At 41.0% G+C, this 16,451-nt stretch overlaps 1 protein-coding gene across 4 annotated transcripts in view; it reads right to left on the reverse strand.

The window, feature by feature from the left end:
* VTI1A (vesicle transport through interaction with t-SNAREs 1A) overlaps positions 1-16,451 on the reverse strand; it is a 342,609-nt gene that overhangs the window by 63,393 nt on the left and 262,765 nt on the right. The gene's annotated exons all lie outside the window — the stretch shown is intronic.

Genomic DNA, 16,451 nt, shown 5'->3' on the forward strand with positions numbered 1-16,451 from the left:
GCAAATCCAACGATTGGTATGATTTCTATGCTTCTGAAAAGTCATTTATAGGATTCACAGGAATAATTAACATGTGGTTCTCTGCCTCTCTCACTACACATCATTATCTCTCTTCATCTCTTAAAATGTTTTTAATATTCTCCCAAGGTGCATACTTCACTGCCACATATAAAATTGCTTAGTGCTAATAAAATTGCAAAAGGCTTTGCCCTAACAATTCCAATCATACTATTAAATGCAATTAATGAAATGAATGAGATAAAAGAAATAGTTTCCAGAATTCAGCTTAGGTGTATCTTGGGAGGAACATCTACAAATATTCAAGGCCATGTGTTCCAACAGCAGGTACTTGGGCTGATAATTCTTAAAGCAAAAATCTTGTGGCCATGAGGAACTGTACTAGAGATGTACAACCATCAGGCTTTTTTTGGTAGCACAGTTAATCAGACTCTAGATCATCCCAGGGAGGCAGCAGGTGGACAGAAGGCAGTGGTTCACCAGCTGGTGTTTAGAACAATGATTTGAAGGTCACACTCATGTCGTCAGACCACAAACCCTTGGGCTTGATTCTCTTGTCTTTTGCCGACCCTTCCTCTTAACGCGCAGGCTACTTTGCTGGGTATCCTCCTCCCTTTCCAGGCTGCCCTTGGTGAACATTACAGATGGATTTCAACCAGATACCAATGCTTATGAGAAGAAGAGAGCTTGGTGCTTCCAGGACTGGTCCTGCACAGAGCTGGCCTGGCCCAGAGTCTTACTACTTAGTAAAGAGCAATGGCCTTGCATAGTTACCTGCTTCAACCTGGCTCTTGGTAGAAATGGTCCTTAACCTGCTTGGGATTTGGCCAACACAACACAGTACTGGAAAGAGCTTTCCTCATAGCTTAGGTGGAAATGCAAATTAGTGGGTTTGGTTGGTTTAGCTGGTGCTGGATTGAATGCTTTAAGATGGGCCATGCACACCTTGGTCCACCCCAGGCCTTCCACTTCCTATTGTGTCACATCTGGCCAGCCTCACCCCTGCACACTTATGTGACCCATCTGCTCCACTGGCATGTGACCTCTGATCTGGAAGCAAAGGTGTACCTTGCAGGTCTCTTCTTAGTAAGTACTGAAATTTACTGTCTTTCCTCTATATGATTTGCTAACCAGCAGGGAGTTAATTATTGAGCACCTACTGTGTGCCTGCAGTGCTAAATGCTGGGGTCACAGACATGAGTGAGGCCACTCCCTGCCTCTTAGAACCTTACTCTCTAGTCCATGCCCTGGAACGTTACCGCTCTCTCTGCTAAAACACAGAGCACGTTCCCAGCAAACTTTCCCTCAATCCTTATACAGAAAGTGATCACAATCTTAATTCTCTCCTCTCCTCTCAAAAGATAGGCACTTCATATCAAACACTAGTTTAAGCACTGACATTTTTCTATAGGACTATGAAGCTATCAACATTCCAGTTCAGGCAGGTAGAGGAGGGGGAAAACCAACCCAAATCTAGGAGGCAACAGAAAAAGAAGAGAACAAAACACAGATTCATATACTCACCCTTAAAAATAGGGGAAAACCAGTCGGGAAACTTTTGTTTTCTTCTTGGATGTCTATTTAAAATCCCATGTGATACGTGTGTCTATGGAAACCTTCGTTATCTCAAAGATAGTGAGGTACTAAAGGCCGTGGTTGCCATGGAACAAGCAGTATTTGCTTTTTATTCTATTGCACAATATCTAATTACAGAGACCCTGATAAAATTATGCATTCCTGAGCACAAATTAAGGCCATTCTACAGGAGCCTTCATGCACACACTTTATTTGTCAAATTTCATTAAAAACAAAAATCAAGGATGACTTTGGGATAAGCAGTTTAACCAGACTCAGCCCCTTCCTAGATGGGAATTCTCTTGAACCGGTAGTTGGGTGGCTGGAGCAGCCTAGGTGAAAGGTCAGCTCACCTCGTTTATTCTCCCACAAAGCCTAAGTCAAAACTCTAAAGCCCTTTCTCCCGTTGGACTGTTGCACAGGACACATTTAAAAATCAGTCTTTTTGTTTCCTCTTGAAATACAATAATCAATGAAATAGCATGGAAGGCTGAGCTGCTCTTCTGAAAAGATAACATGCTACAAATACAGTTGACATTCCTTCCCCAGTAGGCTAGCTTCTGCCCATGTTTTTATACTTTTACTACATATTTACGTATCTATAAACATGTGTGCTATTTTTTTTAACATAATACTCTATAAGCAGCACTTTGAAAATTTTCTTTTGACTCAACATAATAGTTCCCAGATGTATATGTGTATACATGTGTGTATGATTCATTTATTTTAACTGCTGTATAGTATTTGATGTATTGACCCTCCCCCACTGATGAATATTTACATTGCTTCTAAATTTCTGCTATTCCAATTTTGCAATGAACATCCTGTACACGGTCTTTTGTCAGTACCTATAAGGATTTCACTTAAAGTCTTCAAACTGAAGTATAGCTAAATTTAAGGGAATCAATTTCCAGATCCCTAACTTCCATATGTATTATTTGCTAAAAGCAGTCTTCTGAGAAGATGTCTATGATCCAAGCACCGTGCCAGCAGTCCCTGCACCGTTGTCCTTCTCAATTGCCTTCTCCCACTCACTAAGTTGCACTGCCTGGGCTGTAAAGGCCTCCATAGTGCCAGATAAAGAGATGAGAGACAATAGGAAGCATTGCTCTAAGTAGCTACTCCTTAAATCAAGGACCACAGCCAAGCTGTAGCTTTGAGTCTCTTCCTGTTTTACACATATTCCTGTTAAGGGTGAAGCATGGTGTTCAGCTTGTGTTGGGATGGTCTGCATTCAGATATATTGTAGAGTGGAGTGGTGCAAGTTTTGACAGTGTTTGTCCACTGAAAGCATAATGACTTCACCTCTTCCATCTCCTAACTTATTTTCAAAGAATGTGGCTTTCCTCCGAGTCTTGTGTGGACAAAGCAAAGAGAGTGTCAGTAAGACGTACTGAGGGGGGCAGCATCTTATGTCCCCCATGTGACAAATTCACACAGAGGCTTGAAGCTCTCTGCTCTCCCAAGCCCTCTCTACTATCTTCCCACCTCTCGTAGAACTAGAATTCAGAAGTGACTCGGTTGTCCTAGGGACACGTACGAACACATTTAAATTGAAAAAATGAAGTCAGACTTGTTCTGTCAGAAAATGAGTCCACTTTGGTTGCTTGTTTGACAGTGAAGCCTGGTTTTGCTAATTGGGTTATACAGCGGATGTTTCCATAATTTGCATGAGCTAAATCTATTGCTCCAACGTTTTGAAAAGAATAGATTTAAAGCATATAAGATAAAAGTGTTTTCTAAAAAAATTTTATTGGCAAAGATGGATTGATGTGAACAAAAGTTTGATTTTTCCCAATTCTTTCCAAGTATATTTAGTTAAACAGGGTACTCAAAGAGAAAAAGAGTAACAAATGTCATTCATGTGAAATACTCATACACGTGTATAGTCATCCAGGGCACTTCTTGCTTTCAGAACAAGCAATAAGTAACTTGTTGGGCAATCTCCCTGCATCTCGGCTAAGAAATATAAGTTTGGAGAAAACTTGATTGGCTCAGGGAATATGATAACATGTATTAGTGTCGGTGAGTCACTAACTGTAGGAATAAAATAGAGAGCTTATTTAAATAGCTCTTTTATTGCTATACGCTGGGAATCTAACCACTTGAGAAAAAAGGGCATAGCCTCTCTTGGTAGTCAGTATTCACAGTACAATTCTCAAGTGCAACCCAAAATTGGATCACTGGGTGACTAAACTGACATGAAGTGTTTAGGATGTACCGTGGAAGGTACCCGTCGGCTCGGGTGATGCTGCCCTGAGGTGGGCGTGTCAGCAGCCTATGGCAGAAGGCGTGCTTAGCAGGAATCCTAGTGCTGGTTCTACTATGATTAGCTGAATGACCTGTAGTAGGTCACTTCCTCTCCCCCAGCCTCAGCCTCTACTTTTAGGAAACTATGGGTTGAAGCACATATTCTCCTGATGTTTCCTCTAATCACCACGGCCTTGGCCCATCACTTCTACTCCAACGTGACAACGAGCCCCAGTGCTTCCCCCCAGGACCCTTGGTCTGGCCATTGGATTGCCACCTACTCTACATCTTGGCCACGTGAATATGGCTGCTCCTTCTGAGAACTTTTCAAAAACTTCCTGGTGGAGTCTTTAGGTATAAATAGGTAACACACAGGGAACCCTGTTTCAGCCCCTAAGGAGGCAGTGCCACGACCTCAGCACTTCAGAGCAACCCGAGTCTGCCGGAAGGAAGCAGCCATGCTCTCCTTAATCCTTGTTGAGGGCTTCCTTTTGTACAGCCCAGGCCTCCAAGCAGGGGTGGAGAAGAATGAAGCATATATTGTGGCTTTCAGGGATCAATAAATATTTATTCTGCCTCCTTACCAATATCCTTATGTTTGATTCTAGGCACCCTAAGAGAATAAAATTAGCTAATAAGGGTACTTGTGGCAGATGATAAAGATAGACCTTGTTTGCTTTACTCATATTACAGGGTAACATTCAGAGAGTTTCTCGAAGCACTACCCCTTTTATAGGAACTGTTCGGAGAGGTGAGTCCCGAGCAGGGAGACGGGAACAGGATGCACACGGACCTCTCTGTGTATAACAGAGTAGACAAGTGTGCAGGCTCCAAGTCTGGCTGCCTTGGTTCGAATCTGGCCTCCACCACTTGTTGGCTGTGCAGCTGGGCTGGGTAAGTAACTGAATCTCTCTGAGACCCATTTTCTTCATCTGTAAATTGAAACAGCCTCCTAGGGGTCTTGTGAGGATTAAATGCCATAAGCAATGTAAACACACTCAGGCCAGGGACCAGATTATCGGAAGGAGTAAATATTATTATTACTATATTTTATTCATGTCATACCTTATATTTTAGGCGTATTAGAAAGTGATTCCACTGACCTATTTAGTAGGAGAAGCTAGCAGATAAGCAGTCAAATGTGTCATTCATGATAGTAATAAATGCTGAATTTTCTTTTGCCCCAGGAATTTTTTTCCATTATAAAATGGAAAGCCAAATCAAATTTGCTCAGCTAATTTTGGCCTGAGAGGTGTACTTAGGACCCTCAACATTTGCCTTACAGGTCAGGCTTATCAGTTCACACTTGTTACTGTGAAAAACCCCTTTCCTATCACTGTTTCTGCCACTTCCCTTATCCTGTCTTTCTTCTGGAACAAGTGGACTTGCAAGATACTTCACCCCCTCATTTGGCAAACACACTTGTTCTGCACGAAAGAGTTCCGCCCTTGTGCATAGCCAAGGGCTACAGACATTGGAGGGTTTATCAGAGAAAGCCTTTCTTTTGCAGGTGCCAGCACATTGAGAGCAGGGCCCCTGCCAGCTGTCCCCTTCAAATTAGGACTGTCCCACCATTTCCAAACTGTAGTTTTTAGGACACCAGAATAAACGAAAGAGGATTGTACTATATTTACCAACCCATGGGGCAGACTGAGAAATATTCCTGGTTGGAGGGGGAGCAACGGGGTTCGTAGAACATCGGTGGAACAGGGGTAGTGAGTTTTGTTTAATATAGAGTTATCTGAAATTTTATATCATAATAAAGTTTATTTCAAACGGAAGATAAATTCCAGAGTATTAAAAGCAGTTGGCCCATGGGTGACTAGGAATATAGCATATCTGTTTGAAATCTGGATGCCTATTTTTTATGTAGCAAATGTTGACCAACGGCTATATGCTGAGCACTATCCTGGGATACAAAAAAGAAAGGTTTTGTAAACTAAGATGTGGGGGCCGGCCCAGTGGCGCAGCGGTTAAGTTCGCACGTTCCGCTTCTTGGTGGCCGGGGGTTCGCTGGTTCAGATCCCAGGTGCGGACATGGCACTGCTTGGCAAAAGCCATGCTGTGGGAGGCATCCCACGTATAAAGTAGAGGAAGATGGGCATGGATGTTAGCTCAGGGCTAGTCTTCCTCAGAAAAAAGAGGAGGATTGGCAGTAGTTAACTCAGCGCTAATCTTCCTCAAAAAAAAAAAAAAACAACAAAAGATGTGAATTAACCTAATTTAATAGATAAGAGCTTGGCCTGTAAAGACTGGGTTCAAATTCTAGCTCTGTCACTTGCTACCCGACGGACCTCAAGCAAGTTTCCTATAAAGCAAATGCAGCTTCTTAGCTTCCTTAAGCCTTCAGGGTCAGTCGGTCATTTGTTAGGGCTCCTTCCAAGGCCCAAAAAATATGTTCCCTTGGTCAAATGTCTTGTGCACTTTGTAAAAATAAGACATATTAACTGCAATCCATTAGGACTACTGTCTTTTGCTACTTGACTCCCTCTTGTGTTGGGTAGCGTTGGAGTGGCCGTAGGCATTCTTGGGCTCCAGCTCAGAGAAAGTTGAGTTAGGGATAATTTACTTTGGATGTAGTGGGACATGTTTATTCGTTTCACAGTCATTTCCGTGTTTGGTTAAATTATTGCTAGCTGCTCTGGGCTGGAAATGGCCAACTCATTTAGTGTTGGGACATGAAGGAGCAGGGCCAGAGGTCATACTGTGATATGAACATGTCTTAGAACACCTGGCCGTGGAGGTATGTGGGAGGTAGAGAAAAAAGGGTATGAAGCCGTAAGCTGGTCTGTGGAAAAAAATCCCAAATCTTACAGGCTCATATCTGGAAAAAAAGGGAGAAGTGTTTTCATTTGACACCAACCTTAAAAACTTCTATGATATTATTGACATTGAACTAGGAAGCAAAAAAACCTTTTTAAATACTCTCAATAATAAAAACAAGTTTTGCTTAACCATGTTAGAGGAAAGACTAAAGTATCTTTCTAGTCTCTCAAAAGAAAATGATATTATAAAATAACTGTTATATGAAGAAATGACCAAGGAATATGCAGCCAAAAATCCAGAGGAAGCAGTATTATAAATGTGTGTGAAGCAGTGAATTAATAAAACTATGTGATTTTTCTGGACTTTGTGGTGTTTGCAGTATGTGCCCATTTTAAAAATTTTGTTGTACTTCCTTTTCTTGACCTAAACAAACATTAACTTTCATGACCAATTTTGAATTTAAGCTCTCCTCAGCAGGGTATGCCAAACTGTATAAGCTCCCGATCCCACAAAACCTGGGTCTGCCCCTGGATATCTCAGTTTCTTGTGAGGATGAAATGAGATGAGTTATATATAGTGGCAGCCTCTGTAGTGTAGCTGGTTTCTACTAAGAGCTTGACCGTGTATATATGCTTGTGGTAAGAGAGTGGAGGTTGAATAGGAAGGGGTTAAGAACCGAAGCAGGAAAGCCAATTCTGAAGCTAAACTAATGGTCTAGATAAGAGAAAATGTGAGCTTGATTTTGGTTTCCTCTGTAATGTGCAAGGGACATTTGTCTCCCTGTTATGAGGCTGACCATATAAAACTGTCACTTTTGAAGATCAAAAATAATTGAATATTGGAATTTCTTATGGTTCAAATATTTGGAACATAAAAAGTTCAAAACAACACAGGAAAAGTGCATTCTCCCTCCATGAGCATCATCTCCCCTTCCTCTCATGGGGCAGGTCCCAATATTTTATCTAGATTTCTTCAAAGTGCTGCAAACTTGGTCTTATAACCTTCTTAGGTTGAACAGTGGCTTCACTTGTATTTGTAAAATATTAATTCTTAAGCTTGTGCTGGGAAGAAGGGTGTTCATTATATTATGTCCTATATTTTTTATTCCTGAAATATTTGATTAAAAGTGAATATAACAGAAGTGCTATTTTTACTTTTAAGAGAGTACTCTCTTGAGAGAGAAAATTGAGAGGCAGCAGAAACCTCTCTGTTCCACTGTGGTGGGAAGTTCACGAAACTTTTGCCATGCAGAGTTTAAAACCAAACCTCAGCAGATCCTAACTTTCCACAAGCAGAGAGGGGTGGGTGTGAAAAATCTCCCCCTGCCTCATGAGTATGACTAACAGGGCGCTGGCCAGCTGGGGAGGAAGTGAAATGGCTCAGAAACATGAGCCAAGGATGTTGTTGTTAATAGTTAATGGTTACTGAGTATTGACGACTTGCAACGAGAAGCCACATTGCAGAAAAGATCTGCTCCAGTCCTTGCCCAAGCACACAGCCAGCTAGAAATGGATGGCAATCTTTTCGTTACAGATACCTATAGACGACTGAGCGAAATAATGAAATAAATAAAGAGAATACTGAGTGAGTCATCTCTGGCAAGTAGTAAACATTTTCAGGCTGATGAATGTCATCTTATGTATGAGTTAACGTGAATGAAGATGATTTATAATGGCTCTGCACATTGTTTCGGAGGAACATTCATAGATTTGATGGTGGGATGGTAAATTCCACCTCTGAGTCCTAATAATATTCTGTTTTCCAGATGAGCTCAAGCCTTGTCATATTCTAGACCTGGAAAGCATAAATGGTATTATCTTTGTATATACAAATAAAAATCAATTCATTTTCCAAATGTTTAACTCATTCAGGAAGAGACACATACATGAATACATCCTGGCTAAATCAACAATGTCAGCAAAGCTCTTTTCGCTTATCAAATCAGGATATATTAGGTTCAATAGTGGTGCTTGACTTATTAATCCACAAATAAACACTTATTTTCCTAAGCAGCATTTTGATTTATCATCGGAAACGACATTTCCTGTTCATTTATAACAGCTTTTCGTAACTTCCCCTTAAATAGAAGTACTACATCTGTAAACAAAAATATCTCAATAAACTATATTCTCTAGACTATAAAAGGACTACATTTTCTGCCTGTGAAAATGATCATAGAACGGAAATGCTGACTAGAAACCTCTTCTCCACGATTTTTTTTTTAATAAAGATTGGCACCTGAGCCACCAACTGTTGCCAATCTTTTCCTTTTTTTTCCTTCTTCTTCTCCCCAAAGCCCCCTACTACATAGTTGTATGTATTCTAGTTGTGAGTGCCTCTGGCTGTGGCATGTGGGACGCAGCCTCAGCATGGCCTGATGAGTGGTGTCATATCCTGGCCCAGGGTCCGAACTGGTGAAACCCCCGGGCCACCGAAGCAGAGCGTGAGAACTTAACCACTTGGCCATGGGGCCGGCCCCTTTCTATGATATTTTTGAAGAACTACCAGAGGCTGTAAGACTTGATACCCTGAAAGGAGATCTGTAGAAAACACTAGAATTAAGCCTACTCGTCATTTACTGCAAACCATTTAGCAGCCTCTATTCCTGGAATATTTCAAGCCATTTGTGGACTCTTCTGAAATCCACCCATCTACTTTACCACATTGGAAGAAGGAAAACAGTTTCTTATGCCGGACTAAAGGGTTTCCTATGCCCTATGAATACAGTCACATCTCAAAGCTGAGTCCAGGTTTCCCAAACTCTTGTTCCCTCACAACACTGATAATGTGACCTGGCTATGAAGGCTAGGAGGCCAGGGTTCCCCTATCAGGCTGTTTACTTAACACATGTCACATCTAAAATAAGGATTGCTTTAGCTGAAAAAGCAAGTCATTTGTAAGTGTGCATTTATAAGGGCAAAAGTCAAGGCAACTGTGCAAACCACTTGTCAACTTATTTAGAGGAAATTGTGTAATCAACTTAACATACCAGTTAGCCTTTACCTGCAAGGTCAAGCTCAGAGTTCCTGTATGTCACCACACTGGCCTATTAATCACTCTGCAGGAAATTCCACATTTTTTTTTTAGATTAAACTATAGAAAGTGGAGTGTGAACAGAATCTAGGGAGGATTTCCTATTCGTTTCTTTGTTTCCTCCGACCTGTTGATGTTTCATGATTTAAAGAATTTTTTGACTTGCTTGCTACAGAATTTAAAATAGGTTCAAAATGATATATTTCAATATGCATTGCTAAAGGGAGTTTTATTGCACAAAGGTAAATCTAGGTATTTGATGGCTGAGTGCCAACTTACTGCTGTAGATTCCAACTAGAGATAGAAAGCATTGACACTGCTGAACAAGTAACAGATCTTTCATTCCAGAGAGAGAAAAAAAGAGAGATATAATCTACTAAATTTTAAACCATTTCCCCCTCTTTTTCATGCTGCCAAAAAAGTTCAGATATGTGACTTTTGAAAATATCGTAAATTGAGGTATGATTTTCTAAAAAGAAAAAATCACCTTCAAATACCTTTAAGAAATTTTACCTGAAAATGTCTTTATTTTACCTTGATTTTTAAACAGATTTATTGTATGTTCATGTACTATGCAATTTTCCCAAAGTATCAAATTCAATGGTTTTTAGAATATTCACCAAGCTGTACAATCATCATCACAATTTTAGAAAATTTTCATCACTCCAAGAAGAAAAACCATACCCATAAGCAGGCACTCTCCATTTCCCTTCAACCTCTCCAGCCCTAGGCAACTACTAATCTACTTTCAGTCTCTACAGAAATGCCTGTTCTGGACACTGCATATAGATGGAGTAATACAATACATGGTCTTTTGTGTCTGGCTTCTTTCACTTGGCACGTTTTCAAGGATCATCCAGGTTGTGCTAGTACTTCACTCCTTTTTATGGCCAAATGATATACTGCATTTTATTTATCCATTCATCAGTTGATGGACATTTGGGTTGTTTCTACTTTTTTACTATTATGAATAATGCTGCTCTGAATATTCATGTACAAGTTTTTGTGTGAATGTATATTTTCATTTGTCTTGAGTATATATATCTAGGAGTGGAAACTCTGGGTCATATGGCAGCTCATGTCTAATATTTTAAAGAATTGGTAAATTGTTTTCTAAAGTGGCTGCACCATTTTATATTCTCATAAGTGGTGTGTGAGGGTTCTGATGTCTCCACAATCCTCGTCAACACTTGTTATTGTCTGGGTTTTTATTTTAGTCATCCTAGAGGGTGTGAAGTGGTATCTCACTGTGGTTCAAATATCTCTTAAAGAAAATGTTCACAGAGGATTTCTTCATTGTTTTTCCAAGACCAGTACTGTGAATGCCAACCATTCTACAGTTGTGGTATCCTGTATAGCAGACAGGATGGGAGCAAGTGTAGGAAACATGGACGAAGTACACAAGAAGACAGCCCAGAGGCTTGGGATGGTCAGGGCCTTATCTTGACTCTACAGTGTTGTGAATGTCTAGACTTTTAAAAACATAAAATGACTAAAACATTCTCCAAAGCCAATCAAAGCTGCAACTTCTTTTGTTGTTGTTTGGCATTTTCTTTGCATGATTCACTTTAGGAGAAAAACCCAGTCTTAATTGTAACATGTAATTTTTAAAAATGATTAACTTTGCTTCTGAAGAGCCATTTGTAGCTACTGTTCTACTTGAGTAGTTTCCATGCTTATGTTTTCACTTTCTGGGGGGCTTGGACCCAGCAACAAGAAAGATAATCCTCCTTTGTGGACATTCCCACAGTTAACTCCACACACATCTGGATGGCAGTTCAATAGTCCACTGTTATTCAAACAATTTGCAATCACACATACTGTGTGTCAGCTAACAAGCCAGGGTGTATGGCTTTTCAGTATTCCGTGGCTTGCAGCACGCACAATTTACAAATAAAATAAAAATCTACAGCAAAGACAACGGCACATTCTTCGTTGAATAGCTGAGTAAAAAGAGCGTCTCTGTTGAAAGACAAGACATCACTTGTTATTTTGACAGTAAATGAAAAGAGGTTCAGAAAACCATATTTCATTTGTTAAGTCTCTTAACATGGGAAAGTCCCATATCTGTAGCATTGAAGAATTGGGGGCCATATGTTTCTTTAAGCTGGGCTTGAAGCAGGGATGGCCAAATCATCACCAGCAGTATGAAATGCAGCTGACAAAATTCTACAGCCTCTAAGTCATGGTAGACTGGGGAGAATGGGAAGATGGACACTCACCAGGGTCAATTGTTTTTCTCGTTACTTTCAGCTGGGAGGATGTAGGGAGGGAGAGTTGAGTTCAACTCCCCAAGTGGCTGAGTAACAATTTTGGAAACAAAGGGTTTGATAAAGCCAGAGGAAGTGAAGTTGAGCTTGTCCTGAGAAAAAAGGACTGGGGACAGGCTCTCCACACGCACAGCCACTGAGACCTCGACAAGTACGACAAGGTGGCAGAAATAGCATGCCAAGGACCGATCATCATGGGATAGGGAGGTGTTGGGAAATGCATCTAGGGTTGCAGCTGTGCAACATTCCACCCGCCTTGACTGATTGGCAGCAGGGTGACCCCTGACCCTGAGGGGCTGCATGCATCAGTGGGAGTCTGGAGCCCATTCAGAGCAAGTTCAGGCTTTGGAACTTGTTGAGGCCCCACTGTGGGATAATTCGGCTAGGTAACTGCTTAATTCCATAAGACTCAGGGACCACACGATACAGCATTTCTTATCCAGGAGGGCTTTTTCCCCAGGCTTTCCCCACTGGCTTTTTGCCCACAATGCCATAACCTGACTCCCAGGCTCTGCTGAAAGCTTCTTAGTAGAGGACAGCCCCAAGTCCAAGGTAAACACAGTTCTGTCATCTTGTAAACTCAACAACCTTGTAAGAAAATAACCATTAAGATCCAGATGGCTCACAAGAGGAAGAAACTGTCACTGTTTAATCAGGATTGGGGAGACAAGGTTAGTTTCACATTGAATCTCATGTCCTGCTTACTGTTCATCCATGAAATAGTAATTCCTTTAATATTTCAGGCGTCTAGTCATTTTTTCCCAGTTCACTAGGCATTCATGGAGAACATATTATGTGCCAGGAACGGTGCTGAATCCTCTAGGTATAAAGAAAAAGGGAATACAAACCCTGCCTGTGAGGAGGCACAGAGGAAAGAATGCTGCTTCTGCCTGAGGGCCTGCGAGAGCTCCAAAGACAAGGCAACGTTTAAGCTGGGCCTTGCAAGATGAGAGAGATCTACCTGGATGATAGGAGGTGTGGCAAGAGAGAACATCCGGGGAGCTTTGCCAGTGACCAGTCTGCTTTGCACGTGGCCCAACTGAGACCTCCCCTGTGATCTCCCCTGTGAGACACTGAATCAGACTGCCTAGAAACCAGGTGAGGAACCTAAAGTCCCTTCCCATACTCCATTCTCAGTATTCCACTCACCTCGATGATTGGCAAAGGAAAGAACTGGATTGTGGTGCAGTGAACAATCTAAATTTCATTAACCAGACAGAACGTTAATCTTGATCTCTGCACATTTGTGAACTTGCAGGAAGGCCTACACATCCGTATCTAGATCTGCCTACCGGGGGCAGAGCTCCATCTTGGGCTCTCTCCCTCACACCCACTGGGAGGCACCAATTCTATGGCTCAGATATTGAACCAACAATAAATAGAAAAAAAAAAAAAAAAAAGAACTGCAAGAAAAATGACTCAGCAACAGAAAATCATAAGTTTGTAAATTCTTTTTTGATTTCCAGAAGTATGTCCTGAAAGGATCGGCTGCCACGGACAGCCTGAATTTGCCAGATCACTGTAGGTCTCCCTGACCTTGCCAGTCGTCTTCACACGGATGGAGTACTCTTGTTCTATTTTGGAGGTACCACTGCGTTTCACATATAGAGGCTTTGCCTTAAGATCACAGAGCTGGACTGAGACCTTACATGTTGCCCCTGCCACCCCCTGGGAATGCAGGCTTCTTGCTCACAATGTACCTAAAATACTGCACGCCTCTGTCTAAGGCATCCCAGGGAACAGAAGATGGGGAAGAGACTTTTAAAATTCAGCCCTATTATTTTGCTAGCACATTTCCTCTTAGTTCGTTTTTATCATTTTTTAGTTATCTCCTTATGGGACAAAATGAATAATCCACATCTCATTGGAATTTCTCCTTTTTAAAATAATTGTCAACTATTGAGCAAGCTTCTCCTTTGATCATTATAGAATCATAGAGCTTCAAGGTGGGAAGAGACTAGACAAGTCATCTAGAACCACAGCACATTTGATGCCTGTACCCCCTACGGTAAGCATCCTTGCCAAGTATTCAGGCACTGTATGTATAATAAATACTCCCACCAACAACATCCCACTACTCATTTTCCATTCAGGGCAGCTCTCTCATTGAGAAAGTTCTCTCATTTTAAGCCACAATATGTGTTCCAGTAATTTCCACCCACTGGTCCTGGATCAAGCCTTTGGGGCCAAAGAGACAGGTCTAATCATTTTTCTACAGAACAACCTTTGGGAAAGTTGAAGAGAATTCATTAGCTAGTACTTCTCACAATCTCTCGCCTCTGAATGCACCCCAGTTTAGAGAGATGTCTCCAGCTTTGGAATTTAGAACAGGCTTTGATTTCTTATCAAAGGAGCTGCTTTTATAGAGTTATGCTCTTCCCAGCATTCAATTTCTGTCTTAACTGTGCTGCTTGTCCCAACCAACATAACTGCTTTCCTTCATTCGTCCCTTTAATCTAGCCATTCATCCATCCACCCATCCATCCATCCATCCATCCATCTAACACAACTGAGAACTTACCATGTGCCAGGCACTATTCTGCGGACCAGGATTAGAGTAGTGAACAAGATAAGGTGACTGTCCTTGCATAGCTTACAATCTAGTGGAGGCATCTCACAACAATCAAGTAAATAAATGAAGAAGGAGAATAAAGTAGGAGATATTAGGTAAGGGGGACAGGGAAGGCCTTTGTGAGGAGTGACATTAAATTGAAACCTGAAGGAAAAGGAGGAGCCAGCCAAGTGAAGATCTAGAGGAAGAACATTCCAGAAAAATAGAATAGCAAGGGCAAAGACTGAGTAAGAGTGAATGTAGGTCAGTTGGGAGAGAAAGAACAGTAAAAGATGGAGTCTGAGTTTATGGACGGGTCAGAGAGAGAGAGATATATATATATATATATATATAAGTTAATCAGAATAGAGTCATTTATAAATTCAACTTTACTTGCTGGTAGCAACAGCAAATCAAATTCGTTGATCTCTGTCTCTCTGTGGTCCATGAATATGTTGCTTTTCCCCAGAATTTCAATTAAGGAGGTCTTGTAATGTATCAGTGGAGTGCCACAGGGGACTCAATGACCAGACTGACAGAATATTAATTTTAACTAAATTGCAAGATTCCTGAGTAGTCAAGGAAGAACAGGGGATTTAAACGAAAAGCCAATTCACATAACTCAAGAACAGGCTTTGTGTGTTCTAACCAATTACACCTCCTCCTCTAGCTTTTAACAGCTTTGTTTATGACGCCCATATTGAAAATTAAATGTTTATTACCATTTTTTGAAGGTGAGGTAGAGAACTTGGCAAAGTATTGATTAATAACTTGTGGATGGCTGCTGTAAGGAAACCAGTTTTGAACCCAGCTGTAAACAATGCATCAGCAGAGTGGTTCAGCTATTTGTAGGCTCAGAGCTTGCCAATTTGTAATTAGTTGCAGATTTTCAATTACTTCTCAGCAAACAAAATCGTTTTATTTGCATTGTTTACTTGGCATTTAATTTTAAAAGAATCCAATAGGTTATTTTTAAAGACAGATGAATTTGGAGGGTTGGGATAAAATAAACAGATAAATTTTTGAGTAGCCCTACATCTGTATTTTTGTTTTGAGTGATATCAGGGTACAGAATTTGGCCTAAATTCAATCAACTTTATCACACAATCCCAAAATGCCTCCTGTGCAATTTGTCAAAAAGAAGATTTTTGGCAACAGTATATGAAACTCTTGAGATTTGTAATGAAGAACATAATCTGAGGGGGCAAAAAAAGCGAAGTTGCATTTTCTGCTAATTGTAACTGGTAAACCATTGTGGGTAACTTTAAATTCAACAGAAGAACAAAATAATTACTATTTTAAATGTTAGTCCCTGTTACTTTGCATTAGAGTGGCTCTCTCCATGACTTAGGGCTCCTTACAGGCCCAGGCCCATACCTTTTTCTTTGGAGAAGAAAATTCAAATCATTCGACAAAGTATTTATTGAGGACCTACACAGTGGTTGATGTCAGAGATACCGCCAAATGAGTGAGGCAAGATTTCTGGCCTCAAGACGATCAGAATTTAGTGGGGAAGGGACAGAGATTTACAAAGAACCCTTATTAAAGACTGGCTGTGACAAGTATATGATAAATAAGAAGCCATGGGATTAGAGAGAAAGGAGGAATTCATTCTGACTAGCGAATCAGAGAAAGTGAGAAGGTAAAATGTAATAGATTGTGAAGGAGGAACAAATTCCTGCAGTTGGGGGAAAGGAAAGACATTTTAGGGAGAGGGAACACGATATATAAAGGCATGCAAAAGCGAATGTGCACCTCTGTCAGAGACCCAAGAACAAGCTAACGTGGTTAGATAGATATGGAGTATCAGGTAGCGAGGAATGAGGGCAGAGGGAGTGGAGGAATAGATTGTGGACAACCTTGGACAGCAATGTAAGGTGTCTGAATCCTGTTCTGAAGGTGGTGAGGAGCCACTGAAGAGTACTGAGCAGGGCAGTGACATGATCAGATGAATCTATGCTTGAGAAAGACTAGCTGGGGAATGAATG

Source organism: Equus caballus, chromosome 1 (assembly GCF_041296265.1).
Source record: "Equus caballus isolate H_3958 breed thoroughbred chromosome 1, TB-T2T, whole genome shotgun sequence".
Taxonomy (NCBI): Eukaryota; Metazoa; Chordata; class Mammalia; order Perissodactyla; family Equidae; genus Equus; species Equus caballus.